We start from the raw sequence: 20,832 nt of genomic DNA, 5'->3' as shown, positions 1-20,832 counted from the left end.
TTGGATGGTCCTCCCCCCCCAATATGCAAATATATAGCCAAATTTTATAAGTCCAATGTATTCTATCACCTGTCACTTGTCTTTGTTTGCTATGCTATGAAACCGGTTTTGTGAGATCTGACCTAAGCGTAATTCTTGAGTGTGTTTCGTTTAGTTAGCAAGTACCAAATTTAAAACTCGCTACTTGATTATAATTCCTTATTGTTTAAGTTATAAAATACAGAGGCATTGATTCATAATGACCCACTTAAAAAACAATTTACAAATCTTTTGAAAATTGCCATGTTTACTTTAAGTCGTTAGCATCACTCTTGTTTAAAATCTTGCACCTGTAAACTGAACCAACTGGGACAAAATCAATATCCAGAAAAGCGCATGAAAAATGTATAATTTGGGTTGTATACTTGAGTGTTAGGGAGGGGGGAGTCAGGTAGGGAAAATTTCCAAAGTTGCTGTCAGCCAATAGCATAATTCGACAGACTTCCAAAAGCTGCCGACACTTTAGCAGCATAACTTGTGTTCTGACAGCCTTTCTTTGAGCAAAAATTATTTTTATATATAAAATTAGTATTTTCAGATAAAATATGCCAACAAATTTGAAAACTGTCAAGTAATATTTCTAGGTCGCTAACTCACTTTTTGCAAGGCGGGAGATCACTATAAAATTCATGTGCTTATGAAAAAGCTTATGCTGTAGAAAAATTACATTGATAATGGCAAGTATGATTGTTTTGAAACACTTGAAACTTTTACTATTGCAAATCAAATGTAGCCTGAGATGAACATATTGTCTGTAATTTCCAGTCATTTCTCGCTTAAAAATAAATTTGACGGACTATTTTGAGGAAGAGATGAAAAAGTTTAGCTGGATTTGTAACCCGTGTCAAGACGACTTTTCAACTAGGCAACTAGTATGTAAAGGTCTGAAAAAATGCTTAAAATCTGATTGGACCTTGATTATGTCAAAATTAGAAATTGGTGGTTCATAAACTTTTGCCCAATTGGCAAAGTGAATTCTGTCAAACTAATATTGGATATAATTTACATTGCAAACTAATTGTAATATTGGGAATTTTGTGGCCCCCACTATTGATTGACGATGTTCAAGAGGTGATGTGGACAGTTTTTGTCTCTCTACTCCTCCCTCCCCCCCCCCCCGGGAATAACCTATTGTTGTAAAGGTTTTGGATATAGGACAGAGTTGATAATGCGCTATCTATTATTTGAAATGCAGAAACCACGATAAACTTAACTACATAGATTACTGCCGAAGTTATAATTGTGTTTGGCCACCCATTAGAATTGAAATATGCTGAAATTCTCAGGTATTCTAGCCTATAGGTTTTAAAAGGTTTCATGTACTCTTCAGAAGTGAGGGAATGTAAAACCTACTGGCTCCAAAAAAGGTATGGTTCTGACTAAAAAATTCCTATGAATTGGGCTTACTGTTAACTAGAATTTAAGGTTGAATTCTAGACCTAGTTTAGTACAGAAATCACATACTAAAAAAGTGCTTTGATAGAATTTTACTGACTTTTAGTACTCTGAATAATTGCTACCATTCCAATAGCTCATCTTTGCTATGACTTGAGTGTCTTATGTTTGTGTTAAAAACTCAGTGCCAGTTAAGGCTAAAAGAAATTTGCTGTTCTATTCCCCATTCAAAACTCCTTCTTATTGTAATAGATACTGCCCTCACAAATTATGTCCTAGCATCTTCCCCCTAATGGTTCCAGATACAGCCCTATGGTAGCCCTAATGCTCCCAGCACCCAGAGACTGCCTAATCTTGGAAAAAACGTTGTGATTGAAAATGTAATTATTGGTAAAATTCCTGACAAGCTACTTTTTAATATCTTGGAAAGCAGTAAGGCCAGGAAAATGAAACTTTCAGAGGTAGACCTACAGACTAAAGTATGTTGTGGGAAGGTAAGGCCTACCTACCTCCACTTCTTCTCCCTCTAAAGGTTACTGACATTTGATGGTCTTTAAAAACCTTTATGTTATAAACATAAAACCTTGCAAAATAGATCTTCTGTTTAAATTAAGTACAAGAAAGGTATTTTTGGCTTCACAACTTTGTTTAATGATCTAATACATTTCTTAAACTCAGAAAAACCCATTGATATGGCTTAAAGTTTTACTCAATGAATATTAATTGCTTTTTCAGAAATGAAACCAGAGAAAAATAAATTAAAAAGTAAGGTAGGCTATAATGTTGTTGTGTATATATCCTAATAGGTAGTCTATAGACTTGTTAAGTAGCCTATATAAATTTCTAAGATATAGAAATCAGAAAAGGGGTGACATGGTAGGTTGAAAGTACCATGCTAGAGTATGATTTTGGTCATGGATTCATTGCTGAATTAGTAAAATTCTAGTCCATTGACTTCTTGCTATCTTGGAAAGTTGTTGGGCTAAAAGTTGAAACTTTCAGGGATGTGTCTACAGGCTAAAGTATATCCTGGGAAGTTATTTTGAGGTCCCTAACTACACCCCTTCCCCCTCCTCTATATAACGCAGCTTTTTGTGCATTACAGCTTATATTTTGGTCAAATTTGATCCTATATTACTATTAAAAGTGTAAATCCTTGCTTACCTTGGAAAAATTCAACTTTTCACTGTTTTTAAGCTACTATATTCCATAATTAGTTCACCAGGATTGAAAAACAATTATTACCTTTTATGGTATAGTTCAAAATGGAATGTAGGCATTTAAATACACCCCCTGTTTGAAACTCTTATCTTTAAATTGCTTTTCACAGGGGAAATACAGGTAAGACATTGAACTTTTAAGGGGATTCTCACTCAAAATTATGATTGTTGCTACAATTGGGTAAGGCTTATGTTATATGTGTGTCAATAACATCTATTTTGTAAATCATAACAGCATAGAGAAAGTCAATTGCTGCAAGAAGGCCCAATAATGATTCTTAGAAACCTGAAGAGAGGCAAAACAGAAATTTAGTGGGAAAAATAAGCACAAGTCCTAAATACATGATTGACATAACTGTAACAGATACACTCTCTTTGGGGGAGTTGGGGGGTGGGTTAATTCGAAAAAAATAAAAAGATGTATTTATAACTTACAAATGTAACATTTCTAAATCTCCTATATTGGTAAAACGCCAACAATTGGGAGAAGGGATTGTTGAAACACAAATATTCAATCAACAAAGTAATAGTTTGCACCAAAGGCCTGAGAATTTTGATTCTGCCTTGGCCCAACACGTGCACAATAACCTTCACCACTTCATTTTGTTTGAAAACACTTCCATTATTCAGTGGTCCTTGTCAAAATATTTGCTTGATTTTTGTCTTCATATTTTGCTACTGGCTGACAAAATTCTCATTTTCTCAACTATTTGATTTTTTTCATTAATTATATATTTTCCTTTCCCAGTTTCTCACAAAACATTGAGCTTTAAATATTATAGGAAATCTGTTGAAGCTTGTTTTAAGTTTAATATGGTTCTTTGCGTTCCTTTGTAAAACTTCTTTTCTTGGTAGCTGTGTTGTAATTAATGTTTATTAAGGGCTTATTTTTGGTTTATTTTGATAGTTTTAAATATATATTTATAAAACTGTGGTATAAATTAAATTAAAAAAAACACGTGTTTTTAACTGAAAGTAAGGAGCAACATTAAAACTTAAAATGAACAGAAATTACTCTGTATATGAAAGGGCCTTTTCCTCCTCAACACCCCGCTCTTTATGCTAAAGTTTTTTACTGTTTTAAAAAGTAAAGTTAACAGAAAGTGTCAAACTTTAGCGTAAAAAGCAGGGCATTGAGGAGGAAAAACCCCTTTCATATAGAGTAATTTCTGTATAAGCATCTATATTAAGCATCTCAGACATAAGATCTTTCTATATATCAAGTTTCATTAAGATCTGACCACCCATTTGCAAGATAAAGACACCTCAATTTTTACATCTTCCAAGATTTCCGGTTTCCCCATCCAACTCCCCTCAATGTCACTGGATCTGGTTGGGATTTAAAATAAGAGCTCTGAAGCACAAGATCCTTCTAAATATCAAACTTCATTAAGATCTGATCACCCATTCGTAAGTTACAAATATATCTTTCTAGTTTTTTCAAATTACACCCCCCCCTCCCCCAAAGAGAGCGTATCCGTTACGGTTATGTCAATCACGTATTTAGAACTTGAGCTTATTTTTCCCACTAAATTTCTGTTTTGCCTCTCTTTAGGTTTCTAAGAATCATTATTGGGCCTTCTTGAAGAAATTGACTTTCTCTATGCCTTTATTATTTACAAAATAGATGTTATTGACACACATATAACATAAACCTTACCCAATTGTAGCAACGAATCATAATTTTGAGTGAGAAGCCCCTTAAAAGTTCAATGTCTTATCTGTATTACCCCTGTGAAAAGCCATTTAAAGATAAGACGTTTCAAACAGGAGGTGCATTTAAATGCCTACATTCCATTTTGAACTATACCATAAAAGGTAATAATTGTTTTTTCAATGCTTGTGAACTAATTATGGAATATAGTAGCTTAAAAAACAGTGAAAAGTTGAATTTTTCTAAGGTAAGCAAGGATTTACACTTTTAATAGTAATATAGGATCAAATTTAACCAAAATATAAGCTGTAATGCAAAAAAGCTGCATTATATAGAGGAGGGGGAAGGGATATAGTTAGGCGCCTCAAAATAACTTCCCAGGATATACTTTAGCCTGTAGACACATCCTTGAAAGTTTCAACTCTCTAGCCCAACAACTTTCCAAGATAGCAAGAAGTCAATGGACTAGAATTTTACCACTGAATATTTTATATTTCTAACGTTACCAATTTCCAAGATGGCAAAAAGTAGCTTGTCTAGAATTTTATACCAAATGTATCTTTTGTAAATGTGGTCTGCAGGTTCCCAGTATTTAGTATAATGTAGTTTCAGATTATTGGATTGGATGATGTTTAGGATTATGCTAGATAAGACTGGCTAGCTACAATCTGGGAAAACTTTTTTTTTTAACATAAAACCATCAAAAGCTACCCTTACATCCTAGCCTATTTAACTACAATTATTCTGCTTTGCAGCACTTGTCTTAAACCAAATGTATTCATTATAGAGAGGTTGTCAGTGGTTTAGATGTGTCTTCCTTATTTTAAACTCCATGTCCCCCATGGTTAGGCAGTACTTTCCAAGTTTAGGTTCAAGCTTAAAGTATACCTTTAAGGTTAACCTTTTGAAACTTTGAAAAAAAATATGTTTCCTTTGATTTGGTTTGAGTCCACTTTTCTGTGACTATAACCTTCGAAAACATAATCCCAATAATTCTAATAGAAATTTAAGCCATTGGATTTTTTTTCAAATTTTAAGATATATTTTTCTAAATTCTATAAACCCTGTAAATCAGGAATAAGCAAATATATCAGTTTCAAGACAATTTCCTTGGGCCTCATTTTATTATTGGTCTCTCTCTTGAAGTTTCAGTTTTATGATGCAAAGTTTTTCCAAGTTCATCTAGTGCCCAAATTCATCTGTTTATTTAGTGAGAGGGGAATAGGTGGGTGTAGATGCATCAATGACTTTCCCAGGTTTGATTGAGAATTTTATTCATCTAGCTATATTACTTTCAAAGATAACAAATAACCCATATTTAAGAATTTCACCTGCTGATTCAATATATTGGTTATCCCTTCCTGAAGAAACAGTTTATATTTCTTACAGTACAATATCACATAACTACCTCCTTTGAATATCACACCCCTATCCTTTTAAAGTTTGAACTGTTTTCTGTTGAGGATATTGTTGCATATATGTTGCCTTTATGCCTGTAAGTTTAGAAAATAGCATCTTTAGGGGTGGCTAGCCCCCACCACTGGAATGTAACATTTGTTCAGTTGATGTCTTGCTAGTTCTAAAATTTCTCAGTGCCAAGGCTAAGTTAAGTAAAGTTAAGGTTCCTCAGTGCCAATTAAGTTTATAAAGTATTTTCCCATGAGGGGGTGAGGGGTAGCTTAAAGGGAACTGCAGATGCTTGGTCAAACACTGCCCTTCTCTGATTTCATTTTATCAGCAGTTCTTACCAAAGAAGTAGGGTCTGAAGTAGTAGAGAATTGAGTACCTTGAGACATGTTCAGCTTCTAGATGTATATCTCAGGTATTTGTGACTTAATTTTGCTGAATCACCCAGCTCTGAGTAGCCTATTTACTTGCCATTTTAGGATTTTTTTTTACAATTTTGTAACAGAGGTTGAGCCTATTTGTTTTCTCAATGCACTGATTTTGTCCCATAGTACCCATGAGCAGGGTACTATGGGACAGTTGCATTGTACTCTGGAACACAGTTGTAAATACAAATTTGCTTTCAGTTATTAAAAAAAAAATATAAAACATATAAAAACTTTTCAGTTTCAAATCACAAAGGTAGGCACTACAGCAACATAATTCTGCCTGTCTCTCTCATTCAACTGCATATGTAGATAGGTCAATCTAAAAAATAATCATCTTTGAAACACTTTCAGTCCCACCACAGGGCCTAGGAACTGGAAGATGCAATTTGACCTCTCCAGCATCCACAAAGGCCTCATCTCTTTCATGGGGGAACACAAACTTCCAAGATGGGAGTGGTCTTTTAAGGAAGTCAACAAAGTAGCTATCACCTAGTTCCTATAGGACCTCACCAGTATAAAATTTTGAACCCTTCTTGCCTTTGTACTCTACCAAAACAAAATCACCAGGTTTTATTGTATTTGCTTGTTTTGCTCCATAGCAACCCTTAGGTCTTTTGATCCAAAAGAGTTCCAAGTTATCATCACAACAACATCTTTCTTTCTTCACTTTTGTTACTGAGTCTAAGTATATTTTTTTGTTCATGCCTTTCTTTTGGCTTTTTGCACAAGGCTTTTTCTCTTTCAATTTTTACTCCTTCCTTTCTTTTTTTGTCTCCTTTCAGATTCTGCAGTATGAATAGCATCTTTCACCACTGTAGATGGTAGTATCTTTGACTGAACAGGTTTTCTGCCTCCCTTCCAATTTGCAGCTTTTCTCTTTGGTAGTGGAGCTATATCTTCTAGCTGAACATGCAAGGACTTGAACAAATTTTGAAACTGGCAAGGCAAGCAACCCTTGACTCCACCAGTCTCTGGCAAATCATCCTCACATGCAACTGACTGTTCCGCTGGTGTAGGAGGTGCTATACTTGTATTCTGCTGAGCTGGGAGAAAATCACTCTCTAGCCAGACATCATTGTTGAAAGGGAATATACTAGGCTTTGAAAACCCACTAACAATGTTTGCTGAAGTGAATGCTTCTGAGAAGGATTCTCCTAGCAACTGACTTATTTTGTACTCAGTCACTGCTCTGCCAGGGTGAGATCTCGGCCACTTCTCAATTGCTTGACACCAGTAAGTTTTTAGAGGGCCATGCACTGAAATATCAAGAGGTTACAGCTTTGAAGATGTATGTGGTAGAATGGTTAGTGGATGCATTCCTACTCCTTTAGCATACAACACTGCATCATAACTTTTGTGGCTCTCATGGTTATCCATCAGAAGTAAGACATACTCAATTGAGGATGGACAAACTTGAGAAGTGAAATGCTCTAAGTACTGCATGAACAAGTCCTTGTCATCCAGGTATTACCAGACATACCGTTTGCAACAGCAGCAGTTCCAGAAGGAAGTCCATCAAGAAGCCTGAGAACAAAACAAACCTGCAGGAAGATCAAGAAAGCTAGAACAAATCCACCCATAGTGCTCAGTGTTCCAACCATTGTTACCAGCTTTCCCCTTTCTTTTGAAACAGCCCACCCAAGTTGTTTGGCACCCTTGGGACTCAGCACTTTTGACACTTTATTTGGACATTGGTGAGCCCTGTTTCATCCATGTTGAAAATATGACTAGTAGGAAACTTGAAGTTTGATTACAGCTCACAAAGGTTGTTGTAAAATACATCAACAGTCTGGTGATTGAACCTTAGGTTTCTATGAATGCTTGTAGGCTCCAGTTGATGTAGTGAAACAGAGGGGTGTCTTTGAAGAAAACCTTTCAACTAGTCTTCATCAGCATATTCATCCCATTTTGTATGGTATATAACTGAATTCCTCTTAGCCACTTGTCATGCAATTTCTTTGCTCTTTTTCTAGTAAAACCATAATGCATTCTTGCAGTATGCAGTATATATTGCTTTTTTGTTCGCTTGGAAATACTCATATGTTGTTATAGCTAGGTGTGAAAGAAAATTGCAGTTTTTCTTTGTCTGTTGCATCACAATATGCTTTAGTATATCTGCTGCGTCAGGATTTTTTGATGTTATATACTTCTGCAGCTGGTCAGAGTGGCATTCCATCTAGATGAGCAGAAATTGCATTCTTCATATCTTCAGCCTCCCAATCATACAACAATGGGTTGGTCTTCCTGATTTATGTCATCCTGAAAAAGGTAAGAGTTGACAGTATGAAAAAGAGAAGAATGATACATTGTTGGTACAGTTTGGTTCTACTGCAGTTTAAATAATTTTGAGTTGGACTTATATAGAAAGTAAGTCATGTTTGGGACCAGATCATTAGTATTTATGTACCCTGGGACACAATGCACTTTAATGTGTTCCAAGGTACCCTGAACCAAATGTGCCAGAGTGCCCTATAGGCACTGTTCTAAAAATCTAAGGAATTGATTAATTCCAAATGAACTAATGCTTTTTCCCAACTGAACTTACCTTAAATAGCTTCAAAATCCCACACACTGATTTTTTTTCAAAATACGCAGAAAAACTTCTCACCACAATACTTAAAAAAAAAAAAAAATCATCTAAGAACCACCATTTTTCGTCAAAGGTTTAGTAATAGATGGCAAATGCTATGCGCCTATACAGCTTTGTTTTATCCCATATTTTCTGTCGGAAGTACACATGTCAAACATACCCTTGTCCCATCGTACCCACTTCTCCCCTACCGCATATAAAATCCCAAATATCTGAAGATTGTCTTATTGCTATCAGACAATGTTAGAATGTATATCAAACTGATATACAGGATTTACTGGTGAAATGCTCCATGAAAAATTAAGCTCTTCCAAAGCACTGCCTGCTTTAGCCCTACATCCCAGGGGTTTCAATAATACTCTCTATATTGAAAGAGAACTTCCATTTGAGATAAATATCAAGGATGATGTCTTGGAGATATTTTGATGAGGAATCCGAATACTTTTTTTTCCAGATAGATTTGTACAAATTCAAGTAAAAATCATATCAAATAAAATTTTACCCAAACCAGAAGATAGCAGTTGACTAGTTTTTTTTTCAGTGTAAATAAAAACTACACGAAATGGAATTGCACCATAAGTAAGGAGACTGTTGTAGACAAGGGGAGCATCTCCTTTACCACTGAACTAGCTTACAGGTGCATGCACAAGAGTGGATTCAATATGCAAAAGCTTTTATTGGTCATGCTTTATGCCAGAGTAAGAACAGACTAGGGTTACTGCTGAACACAAAGATCTCATTTTTATAGCCAGATTGGCTAAAGCAGGTTAAGAATTATACCTTATTGGAGAAATGCGGGAAAAAGTATTCTTCTTTACCTCAAAGTGAACAATTTCAGAAGGCAGCTCAGAAAAAAAGAAAATAGTGGAGCAGCAGATATACATTTGATAATTATAAGAGATGGTTTAGCAGAGGAAATAAATAAAAATGCTAGAAGATAAAAATTAAAAAGAAGGGCTTTCTAAACATATGAGAGATGTGAAAATCCCGTATACAAAATAAAGACCAATTGAACAAATAAACTGATGGCAGTTAATAATGCAACCCCACAAGCTTTCTATTTCTAAAAATCAATGTTATCTATTTCTAAAATCATTCATTTGCAAAAAATTCGAAATATTGTATTCTTTATAGCTGTCCTGTACCTCGCTCTTTACGCTAAAGTATTTTTAGTAATGTCAACCATTTATTCTACGGCTTTTGTGATTCAGGGGTCATTCTTAATGAATTGGGACAAAATTTAAGATTTAGTGTAAAGAGAGAGGTACTGACGAGGGGGCGAACCCTCTCATATGTGTAATAAAAACATAAGAATAAAAAATTCTTTACGTAAGCTAATTTATAAGTTACGTATATCTTTTACTAATAAAAAGATTCGTAAAAAATTAAAAGTTCTAGTTGCCTTTATAATTAACCAAAAAATTGGAGGGCAACTAGGCTTCCTCCCCCGCTCTTTTATTCTCAAAATCATTCGATCAAAATTATGAGAAAGCCATTTAGCCAAAAAAAAAAAAAAAAGATTGCAAATTTCGTTCTAATTATTCCTCTGTGGAGAGCCAAAATTAAAACATGCATTGATTCAAAAACGTTCAGAAATTAAATAAAAAAAACAAGTTTTTTCAACCGAAAGTAAGGAGCGACATTAAAACTCAAAACGATCAGAAATTACTTCGTATATGAAAGGGGCTGCTTCCTCATCAACGCCCCGCTCTTTACGCTAAAGTTTTTTACTGTTTTAAAAAGAAGAGTTGAGAGAAAGAGTCAAACTTTAGCGTAAAGAGCGGGGCGTTGATGAGGAAGCAGCCCCTTTCATATACGAAATAATTTCTGTTCGTTTTGAGTTTTAATGTCGCTCCTTACTTTCAGTTGAAAAAACTTTTTTTTTTTTTATTTAATCTAAAACAACTCTTTCGATATGAAGTGCCCTGGTCTAAAACCAAAAATTAAAAAAATAAATAAATAATACATTGTTCCCACTTCACTCTTTACTTAGGCAGCGCTACTGCGCTACCTACGATATCCCAACCACGCTCAAGAGTGAAGTTAGGTCAATCATAATGAAATATACCAAAATATGATGAAAATATAATACTTTAGTAACAAAATTATGGAAACTACAGAGAATTAGTGAATCAGCCACCAGAACGCATTATATTAAATACCTAACATAACCACCTCTATATATTAAATATTTCATTAAAATATACGTGGCATTTTATCTCGAACAGGCTAAGCTGATTATATGCGAATGCGCACATTAGATACAGAGAGAAACCAGTTTTATTATAGAGGTTAAATGAAAAAAAAAATTTTAACTGCAAGTGGAGCGACGTTAAAACTTAAAACGAACAAAAATTATTCCGTATGTGAAAAGGGGTGTCCTCTCCTCAACGCCTCACTCTTTACGCTAAAGTTTGACTCTTCCTCACAACTCTACTTTTTAAAACAATAAAACTTTAGCGTAAAGAGCGAGGCGTTGAGGAGAGGACAACCCCTTTCATATACAGAATAATTTCTGTTCGTTTTAAGTTTTAACGTCGGACCTCACTTGCAGTTAAAAAAAGTTATTTTTTTATTTAATTTCTGAACGTTTTTAAATTAATGCATGTTTTGATTTTGGCTCACCGCACATGAATACTTAAAACAAAATTTGTATATTAATTTTTTTTTTGTCTAAATGGCTTTCTCATGTTTTTGTTCCGACGATTTTGATAAAAAGGGGCGGGGGAGGAGACCTAGTTGCCCTCCAATTTTTGGTAACTTATAAAAGCAACTAGAACTTTTTAGAGTTTTTTTTACGAACGTTTTTGTTAGTAATAAATATACGTAAATTACAAATTAACTTACGTAACGAACTTCTATATTTGTATATTTTTATTACATATATGAGGGGGTTTGCCGCCTCTTCAAGGCCTCGATTTTTAAACTAAAGCTTAAATTTTGTCCCGGTTCTTTAAGAATGACCCCAGAATCACAAAGGCCGTAGAATAAATAGTTAAAATTATTAAAAAGTACTTTAGCGGAAAGAGCGAGGTATTTAGGAGGAGATGAACCCCTCATATGCGTAATAATTTCTGTTCGTTTTAAGTTTTGATGCTGCTCCTTACTTTCAGTTGAAAAACTTTTTCATTATTATTTTTTCAGTGTTTTTTTTTAATAATGCTAGAAAATCCTGTGCCCTCTTCATGGAATTTTTTTCTCCCATGAAAAATTCCTCCAAGTAAAGATCCTTCAACGTAGCTCCATCCCCCCCACCCCCCAACCAAAAAATAAAATCTGAAAATGTCTGTACGCTTCCCAATAACCATTTATGTATGTAAATACTGGTCAAAGTTTGTAACTTGCAGCCCCTCCCCCGGAAACTATGGGGGAGTAAGTCGTCCCCTAAGACATCTTGTTATGTTTTTTGACTATGCTGAAGAAAATGGCTATCTCAAAATTTTTATCCGTTGACTTTGGGGAAAAAATAACGTGGGAGGGGGCCTAGCAGCCCTCCAATTTTTTTGTCACTTAAAAAGGGCACTGGAACTTTTCATTTTCATTACAATGAGCCCTCTCGCGACATCCTAGGACCACTGGGTCGATATGATCACCCCTGGGAAAAAGAAAAAACAAAAACAAATAAACATGCATTCGTGATCAGTCTTCTGGGAAAAAATACGAAGTTCCAAGTTTTTGTAGATGGGAGCTTGGAATTTCTTCAGTGGGGTTCTCTGATACGCTGAATGCGATGGTGTGATTTTCGTTAAGATTTTATGACTTTTAGGTGTGTTTCCCCCTATCTTCCAAAATAAGACAAATTTTCTAAGGATCGTATCTTTTGATGGGTAAGACTAAGTTTAATGAAACTTATATATTTGAAAACAAACATAAAAATTCGATTCTTTTGATGTATTTATTAGTATCAAAATTCCGTTTTTTTTAGATTTTCGTTTACTATTGAGCCGGGTCGCTCCTTACTACAGTTCGTTACCACGAACTGTTTGATAAAACATAAGTGTGGTCGGGATATCATACAACTACAAGTACCACTGCATCAATTGGACTGACACTGAGGTGGTTAAATGAGGAAAAGTTCAAGTTTAATCAAAGGCACAACCAATATTCTGTTTACAGAGGGGGGGGGGGCATTCAAAAGCCCGTTAAGTCATTAATAAGAACGATGTTTAGGCTACATTTTCTGTATTTTCACCATATTCTTGGTAGGGGATGTCTAAATCCACTGACACATCCACCAGCTACACTGTTTAACTCCCACACACCAATTCGCTCGCTCTTTAAAGTCCGTCAAAACCTTTAATTTGTGTTTATATGTCAAAACCGTTCCTGTAATTTTGTTGCCATATTACCCTCTTGCAAGACCACAGTCAAGAACCCACCACTGACATACTAGTAAAACTGACACTTCAGGTGGTAATAATTACACAAATAAATAGCAGTAACAAAAGATGTTTTCCAGAGACAATTTGTTGCCGTTTCGAACGACCTCTGAACAGAGGTAATCGTTGAATTCAATTAAAAGAAGTGTCAACTGTTTTTCCCTAGCGTAGTGATTTATATCTGTAATAGTTTATATTTTTGTTTATTATGTAAATAAAAGTCAAGTCAACTGTTTAATGAAGAAACAGGGTCATATATCATTTACATACAATAGTGTCAAGTGTTTCGCGGCCAAATAAATTTTTCTAGAAAGACATGATAGAACAGTACAATCTTACCTCAATACAATAGACACACTTGCATGTTTCTAATTCCAACATATCTGCCGCTAAGACGTCATCCAGGCAAAGCTTGCATACAACATTCTTATTTTTAGCACTTCCATCACTTGAATTTCGGTCAGCAAACTTCCCCGTTTCTTGCACGTCATTTCCGTTTAAATGTTCACTTTGTGTCACTTCAATAATCTCCTCTGATGCTTCGATATCGACTTCCGTGACGATTGTTGCAGAAGACTCAACAACCCTTAGGCCAGTGATGGGATCTGAGCCCCAAAGCCAGGAGCCAGGAGAGTTCGGTCGACTACTTTCTAAGTTGGTGACTATTGTCTGCGTGGACTCAACATGACGAACTGGGGAAGACGGGGTTCGACGTAAGTTAGAAATGAAACGACGGATAAAATTTACATTAAGTTTTTTCTTTATATAACATTGCGAATCTGAAACTCGCTTGCCAATTGTTGATATTGTGCAGCACTTAGTTGTGGAAGTGAAACGATTTCGACGTTCCGAGCTCGTGGGGGAAGCAACAGCTAAAACGTCGATATCTGTCATACTTTTTCCTTTTCGATTCGTCAGGCAAAGGTAGGCTAATATGACACGTTTCCTTCCTAAAAATTAAAAAGTAACGCTAAGTTCAGAGGCATAGAAGCTTGACAAAATCCTTTAAGAATTGTGTCGCTGTTTTCAACTTGATATCTTTTTCTAGAAATTATTCAAGGTTTTGTTCAGAGCCAAAGGCTATAAGAAACTTTCAAGTTTTCCTGAGAACCTTATAGGATATTTTTTTTAAAGCAAAGATGAAAATGGCAACAAAATTCCTAAAGATCCTTTTCAAAATCCTGTGACAGCAAATAAAAGGTAAGAAAAATGGGTAAAACAGAAGCACCCACTCCTGTCAGAGACCAGGACATTTTTGTGGGGGAGGGGGCAAGTCAGTATTGAAGTGCCTAATTTTTTATTATTACACAATTTTTCACTAATATGCAGTTAGTCTTCAAGGAGAGGATAGATAGTCTTCTAGGAGAGGATAGAAGAAAATATGCGTTCTCCTTGTCCTGCAATGCTCATATATCAAGACAAAGACGTTAGAATCTTCCAATAGTTTTTTTTACAAAATCAAACTATTTCTGTTATAAATTTTATTAGTAATGTCTTATTTTTATCTATAATGTCAATAAGTTTAAAAACCCACGTTGTACCTTTAACAACCTACTATCTTGTGATGGGCGACAAACACTTTATATTAAAAATAACTTTTGATGTACAAAAGAAACGCTGAACCAAAAGCAACACTTTTGCTAAACCCTGTTTAACAAAAGTAAAACAGGGTTCTGTTTTGAGTCCTGCCATTTTTTACAGTGCTATTTGGGTCGCTACACGTTACATTCCCCATTGCCTTATTGAGCCATACGTAGATGCATGTCACCTCAATAGCGGATCTATGGGGCCGGGGGGAGACCCCCCAAGATTTTTCCTGGCGCCCTCGTTCCTTGCTTTTTTCTTTTCTTTTACTCTTTTATTTTAGAATTAGTTTGTCAATTTGGTCAATTATTGGCACCTTTGTCACATTGAGTCCCCCCCCAAGATTTTTCTCGTTGGTGGCCTCGTCACACTGGGCCTCCCCCAAGAGTTTGCATTAGATCCGCTACTGTGTCACCTTTCCTCCTCAGGCACTACAGACTGCCGTGAATACTGTTTATTCTAAACTAAAGGAGATTGTTTTTTTCAATTATCCCCTCAAAACTGAATTCATCATTTTTGGTTCCAAACAATTTCGAAATATAATTATTCAAATCGGCTCTGCCGAAATCTCTGCATCTGCTTTACTTAAGTATCTTGGTCTTCCGTTTGGCTGATCTATGAAAGTTACAAGGACACTTATTCTAAATACTCTGAAGGAAAAACTGAGAAAATCTTACGTTTTACTTGCTAGAATTAAAGGACAATTTGATAAAAGAACGTTAGTACGCTTTTTAATTCATTTGTTGGTCAGTTAAGGTATGCACTCTATTATAAGTGTATTTTTTTAGTTTTTATCAAATTAGTTGTTTTTTTTCGTATTTTAGCTGTTTGAGAATATTATTGTCCTAATGTAGTTCTTCTCTTTTTTTTTCTTTTCTCTTTTATTTAATCCTCTAGCGTTTGTTTTTGTATATAGAGGATACAAATAAATTATCATTATTATTAAACCAGTCAGGAACAAAAGTAATGTCTACAAAACAGTATTCGGACACTTATTATAACGCAAAAACTCGTCCCATACATTGAATAGCCGTGCCATTGGGTGCAATATTCAATTATTCACATTTTGGGGGAGCCTGCTTATCTAACAAAACAGATTTTACCACTCTAAGAGATAAAATTAATATTTTTGTTTATCAAAGAATGATTTTTTTATTCCAAAATGTTACCTCATACAAAAAACGGGTAAAGTAAACGAAGTTTTAGGATTTTTTTTGGGGGGGGGGGGACGATGTAGCCATTATACATAATTGCCAACCCGTCTTTTTTTTTTGCTAGATTTTATTCAGGACAGATCAATAAACTTTCAATAAAATGTTATAGACGTTTTGAATTTAATATCATTACTTTGCAATATTCAATGTCTTAGAACCAAGTAACTTATACTGTTTGGTCGCTAATAAAGTTCAAAATGCAACACTTAATTTCTACATTGGATTAGCTGGGATGCAATTGAGCTTTAGGGTTATTTTGCATTTAATATCATTACTTCGCATTATTCTATATTTTTGAACCAAGTAAATTAACCCGTTTGGATGCTACTAAAGTTCAAATACAATACTCAATTTCTACATTGGATTAGCTATGATGCAATTAAGTTGTATGGTTATATGCCTGTAGTTAAGACACAGACACTAAATGGTAGGCAAAAAATTGTAGGCAGATGAGAAGTTAAGAAAAAAGAACCTGCATTCTACGCAGGTTTCTCACTGCAGCACCAAGAACTCACTGCAGCACCAAATCACCGCTTGCCAGCACAGCTAAATGCACTCGTCCTCCATCCCAATCTATTCAAACTTTCCTCGTACCAAGACGTTCCAATTTCCTTTAAATCCTTTCTTAAGACTGCTTTCTACTCCATTTGGGCACGGAGTTGGCAATTTGTTATCTTTTATCCGAAAACGTGATTTAGGAAAGGGGTCATTACTAGGATGTAAACAAAAATATTTTTCACTCTCCTCTTTTGATACATTGTCAATATATTCTAGTTTCTCAATTATTCCTCGTTTCCATTCTTAAAATGGTTTATCGAAATGGGTAAAATATTTTTACCCGTGGTTTTAAATGGTTTAAGCCTCTTTGTATTCCTAAAGCAAAACCAAAGTATATGAGAGGTTGACAGCCTAGAATGTAGCCTACAATGTTCAGGAGCCATATACAAAAATACCATAATCTGGAGCATTACCATATCGCGGCTATTCAAAATCGGAACATTTTTTTTAGCTTAGATGCGCCCAGAAATCACTTTCATAAATAACATTCAGAAATGAAGTACACTAAGTGATGGAAAGTGGACGACCCCTCACGTGGTAAATGGATTTGCTGTATCTATTTGTGGCATATGGCCTACCATTCGATGCTCCTTCTTAACATAATTACTGCTGTCGCAGTTGCATGCTAGCTCCCTCACCTAATTTGCAGTATCTATTTGTGGTATATGGCCTACCATCCGATGCTCCTTCTTAACACAATTACTGCTGTCGCAGTTGCATGCTAGCTCCCTCCCCTAATGGGGCAAGATATATAAAACACTCTGACTAGACCTATAGCCTATGCAAAAGTTTGTTGATCTTATCCTGTTGTTTTAGATTAGGATTCTCAACCAAACGTCGGTAAGAAATAAGCACAAAAATAAAAGCAAAAACAGACAAGTTTTGTATAGGCCCTATAGCCTAACATGCAAGTAGCCTATATCCAGCCCACTTAAGGGGGGCTTGTTTCCCTGTTGCAACAGTAGGCTAGTGATCATTGTATTTGGAAAAGGGATTGAACTGAGAATTGAATGGCTCTTTTATTTCTGTCCAATATACAAAATTAGTTTAGGCCTACTTCTAGACTAGGACAAAAATAAGACAGAACAAAAACAAAAATATCTTTAAATTCTGCATTCATTTTCTTTCCGAATACAATAATCACTGCCTTCATAATTGCGATCCACCCCTTCCCCCTCAACGAGGTCAGCAATGGCATAATTTCGTCAAAATCCTGTGGAGGGGGAGGGGCAAAGTTGGATCCAATTATCCGAAATCAAGTGAAAATGACATTGTACCTTAAAGACAGATGTACTAAAGAAAACTGACTTATTTCTCTGGATACTTGAATTGTGCAGGCGTATCTTAACAAACAAAATTTCAGGGGGGGGGGGGGTGGCAAACTGAAGTCTAGTGGAGGGCAAACTGAGGTTTGGATGGGTTAGTTGTCCCCCAGCCACAAAGGAAATTACACCCCTGAAGGCCAGATTTAGCCTTAGGCTGCATACTAAACGTTGCCTAGGCTAGGCTTTTTTTTCCATTTGTCTTTATTTGGCATTAACCAATGCGTCATTTGTTGGTGAGAGGCAAAAGAAAACAGCAGCTCTACAAAATCGACAAACTTTGGAATATGGTCAAGGGCTAAGCCCAGCCTCATTTGGGAGAAGGGACCCAATGGTAAAATTCTAGTTAATTGACTTCTTGCTATCTCAGAAAGGGTTTAGGTTAGGAAAATGAAACTTTCAGGGATGGATCTACAAGCTAAAGTATGTACTGGGAAGGTATTTTAAAGTACCCACCTCCACTCCTTCTCCCTCTAGAGGGCCCCGAAATTTGCCAACATGAAAGGTCTATATACCTATTGAAATTTTGACAAAACAACATTTTACCTTAATTTGCAGTTACTAGTTGCTTTTTCTCTGCCTTTAGTTCTGAGAATGCAATTCCTGTTATTTGAGCAGAATTTTGAGCCATATTAATGTTTTTTTTCAAAATTTAGGAAATGTATTTGCATATCTTTAAAACCTTATAAAATGGAATTGAGCAAAGTTATGAAGCTGAAAACAATTTTGTTGTACTTCAATTAAGCAGAAGATATATTTTGCAAAGTTTCACAATTATAACACACATATTTGTAAAGGTCATCAAAGGTCAGGGCCCTCTAGAGGGAGAAGGAGTGGAGTAGTTGCTTCAAAATACCTTCCCGGGACATACTTTAGCCGATAGACCCATCCCTGAAAGTTTCATTTTCCGAACCTAAACCCTTTCTGAGATAGCAAGAAGTCAATTAACTAGAGTTTTTACCATTCTTTTTTTTAATATCTGATTGCTGTCCTATAAGTACGATGAACCAAATCAAGGTTTGTTTTTTTAATCTCACCTTCAACAAAAAAAAATATATCATACCCCTCCCCTCTGTGACATGCCTACAATCATTTTTCTAGCAATAATGTATAGTCTCAATTCCTCAAAAAAATTTCATACAGACGATTAAGAGGATTCTAACCTGATGTATTCCAAACTCAATAATTAAATAACCATCTCCGGTTGGTTTTTCACTTAGATAAAAAGTTTCAAAATGAAAACACAACTGTTTTCATAGCAGAGAAAAGTGAACAGAAACCGCGCAAGGGATGCTACCGGTGACGTAACTTTGGAGTCCACGTGCAAGTCGCATGGCTTAAACTGGAAACAATGGATCGATAACATAGCGGCATCAAACCAGACTTCATTGGCTAAAAAAGAGGCGGGTAGATTGAACTCAAAACAGGTAATGAAGGGTCATACCCCGGAGCATGTTAATTTCTTAGGAATAGGTATAATTCTATTCAAATTTACATTGCTCTCCCATGGGAGATTGCATGGGAAGAGTTCAAGTTTTTTCCCAGAAGGTGGATGGGTCTTTTACACATTGTTCAGGTTTTTTTTTTTTTACTTTCATTGAAGCGACTTGATTTTTTGAGGATATTTAGGGGTAGAAATACCTTATTGGAAGTACTAAACGAAGCTACTAGAATGTCTCAAACTCCTTTTCGATCCCTCTAAGTGACCCTTAAAATGACCCTATTCAATTTTTTTTTCGCTAGAAGAACAAAAATACTAGATGGAAAAGAGCCAATTTGACTCCCCCTTCAATGCTCTAGGCAAATATAATAATCAATGTTGTTGTAATTTTGTCCCACGCTCTCTGCCCTCTAATGAGGCCAAATAGAGCTCTTGGCTATATAAAAAGTTTGCTGTTTTTTTTATAATTATCATTATCTCTTATAATAGAACAACATGTTGATAAGCACAAAAATAATACTCCCATAAAGTAACAAAAAATAACCCCAAATTAAGCAAACTTGTGCATTTAGCCTAGGGTTATAATTGGCCCCATTAGGGGCTGTGGCACAATTACGGTGACACGGGCGGTAATTATGCACCTTCCTTCCCAGTAAAAAGGAAATGCTACAACAACAAAAAGGGTAGAACCATTTGATTTCTCATTTAACAACTTAAAAATATAATGGTCGCTATCGTGACAATCTATCGGACCCTCGTAATAGGATCACCGTGACGCTATCGGACCCTCATAATAGGATCAGATCTAGCGCTAGGCTATATACAAAATTTAACTAACCTTATTGTTTTGTTTTTTTGTTTTTTTTTAATTTGTAGTATTTTCAATTATGAATCAATCATCGATGAGAAAAAAGCAAAATAAAATCATACAAACCAACAGAAAAGTAAAGTTTTGTTTAAAGTTAAGGGTGAGCCAGAGTGATTCTTGTATTCGGAAAGAAAACTAGTTGGTATATTTCTTTATTTCGAACTATGTCCATCACACACTTTAAAGCCCCTTTTAGAGCTCGACATGGAATTTTTCGGTTGCGGATACTATATTTGGAAAGAGGGTATTAGTGCTACTGCTACATTACGCTCCAGAAGGAAACAATATAAAATTCTAAAAACTACTGTAAAGGATTCTATAACGTCTGCTAATATCATTCCTTAAGGTGCGTCAATGAACTTTATCCCATCCCAACGGTCAAATACATACACCGAGTTGTATGTTACACTTTAGTTCCCACTGCTCCGTCAATCCCGACACGCTTTTTTTCTGGCGGAACAGACATGCGACAGAATCGGATGGAGGTTCACAAAAATATGTAGACATTTGCGTCGCTGCGACAGATTCTAGAAGAATTCAAATCAGGTTCTCAAACTGAAGCAATGAGTGTTAAGCCAAATTCAGAAAAAGGCTATTCCCAAAATTAGCTTTTCAATCAGCTTCATGACTTTAGTTATGGTTTTTTTTTAATCAGAACAACACATGCCATTTGTCGCATGAGTTGAAATTATTTGACGCATCCGACATTGCAGCAAAACGGATACTTTTGTAT

At 35.5% G+C, this 20,832-nt stretch overlaps 1 long non-coding RNA gene across 4 annotated transcripts in view; it reads left to right on the top strand.

Annotated features, from left to right (window-relative positions):
* The first annotated feature begins 1,235 nt into the window (after positions 1-1,235).
* The window catches only part of LOC136031229 (uncharacterized), an 89,204-nt gene continuing 69,607 nt past the window's right edge, over positions 1,236-20,832 (top strand). For 3 of the 4 annotated variants that reach the window (XR_010618467.1, XR_010618469.1, XR_010618468.1), the window contains exons 1-2: positions 1,236-1,325; positions 8,299-8,411. This is a non-coding gene — a long non-coding RNA (uncharacterized LOC136031229). Of the gene's footprint in view, positions 1,326-8,298; positions 8,412-13,192; positions 13,351-20,832 lie in introns of those variants that run through there. The other variant, XR_010618470.1, reaches the window with a different exon arrangement.

Source organism: Artemia franciscana, chromosome 9 (assembly GCF_032884065.1).
Source record: "Artemia franciscana chromosome 9, ASM3288406v1, whole genome shotgun sequence".
Classification (NCBI taxonomy): Eukaryota; Metazoa; Arthropoda; class Branchiopoda; order Anostraca; family Artemiidae; genus Artemia; species Artemia franciscana.
Note: the sequence above shows the minus strand (reverse complement) of the source record. Positions and strands in the feature narration are given on the sequence as shown.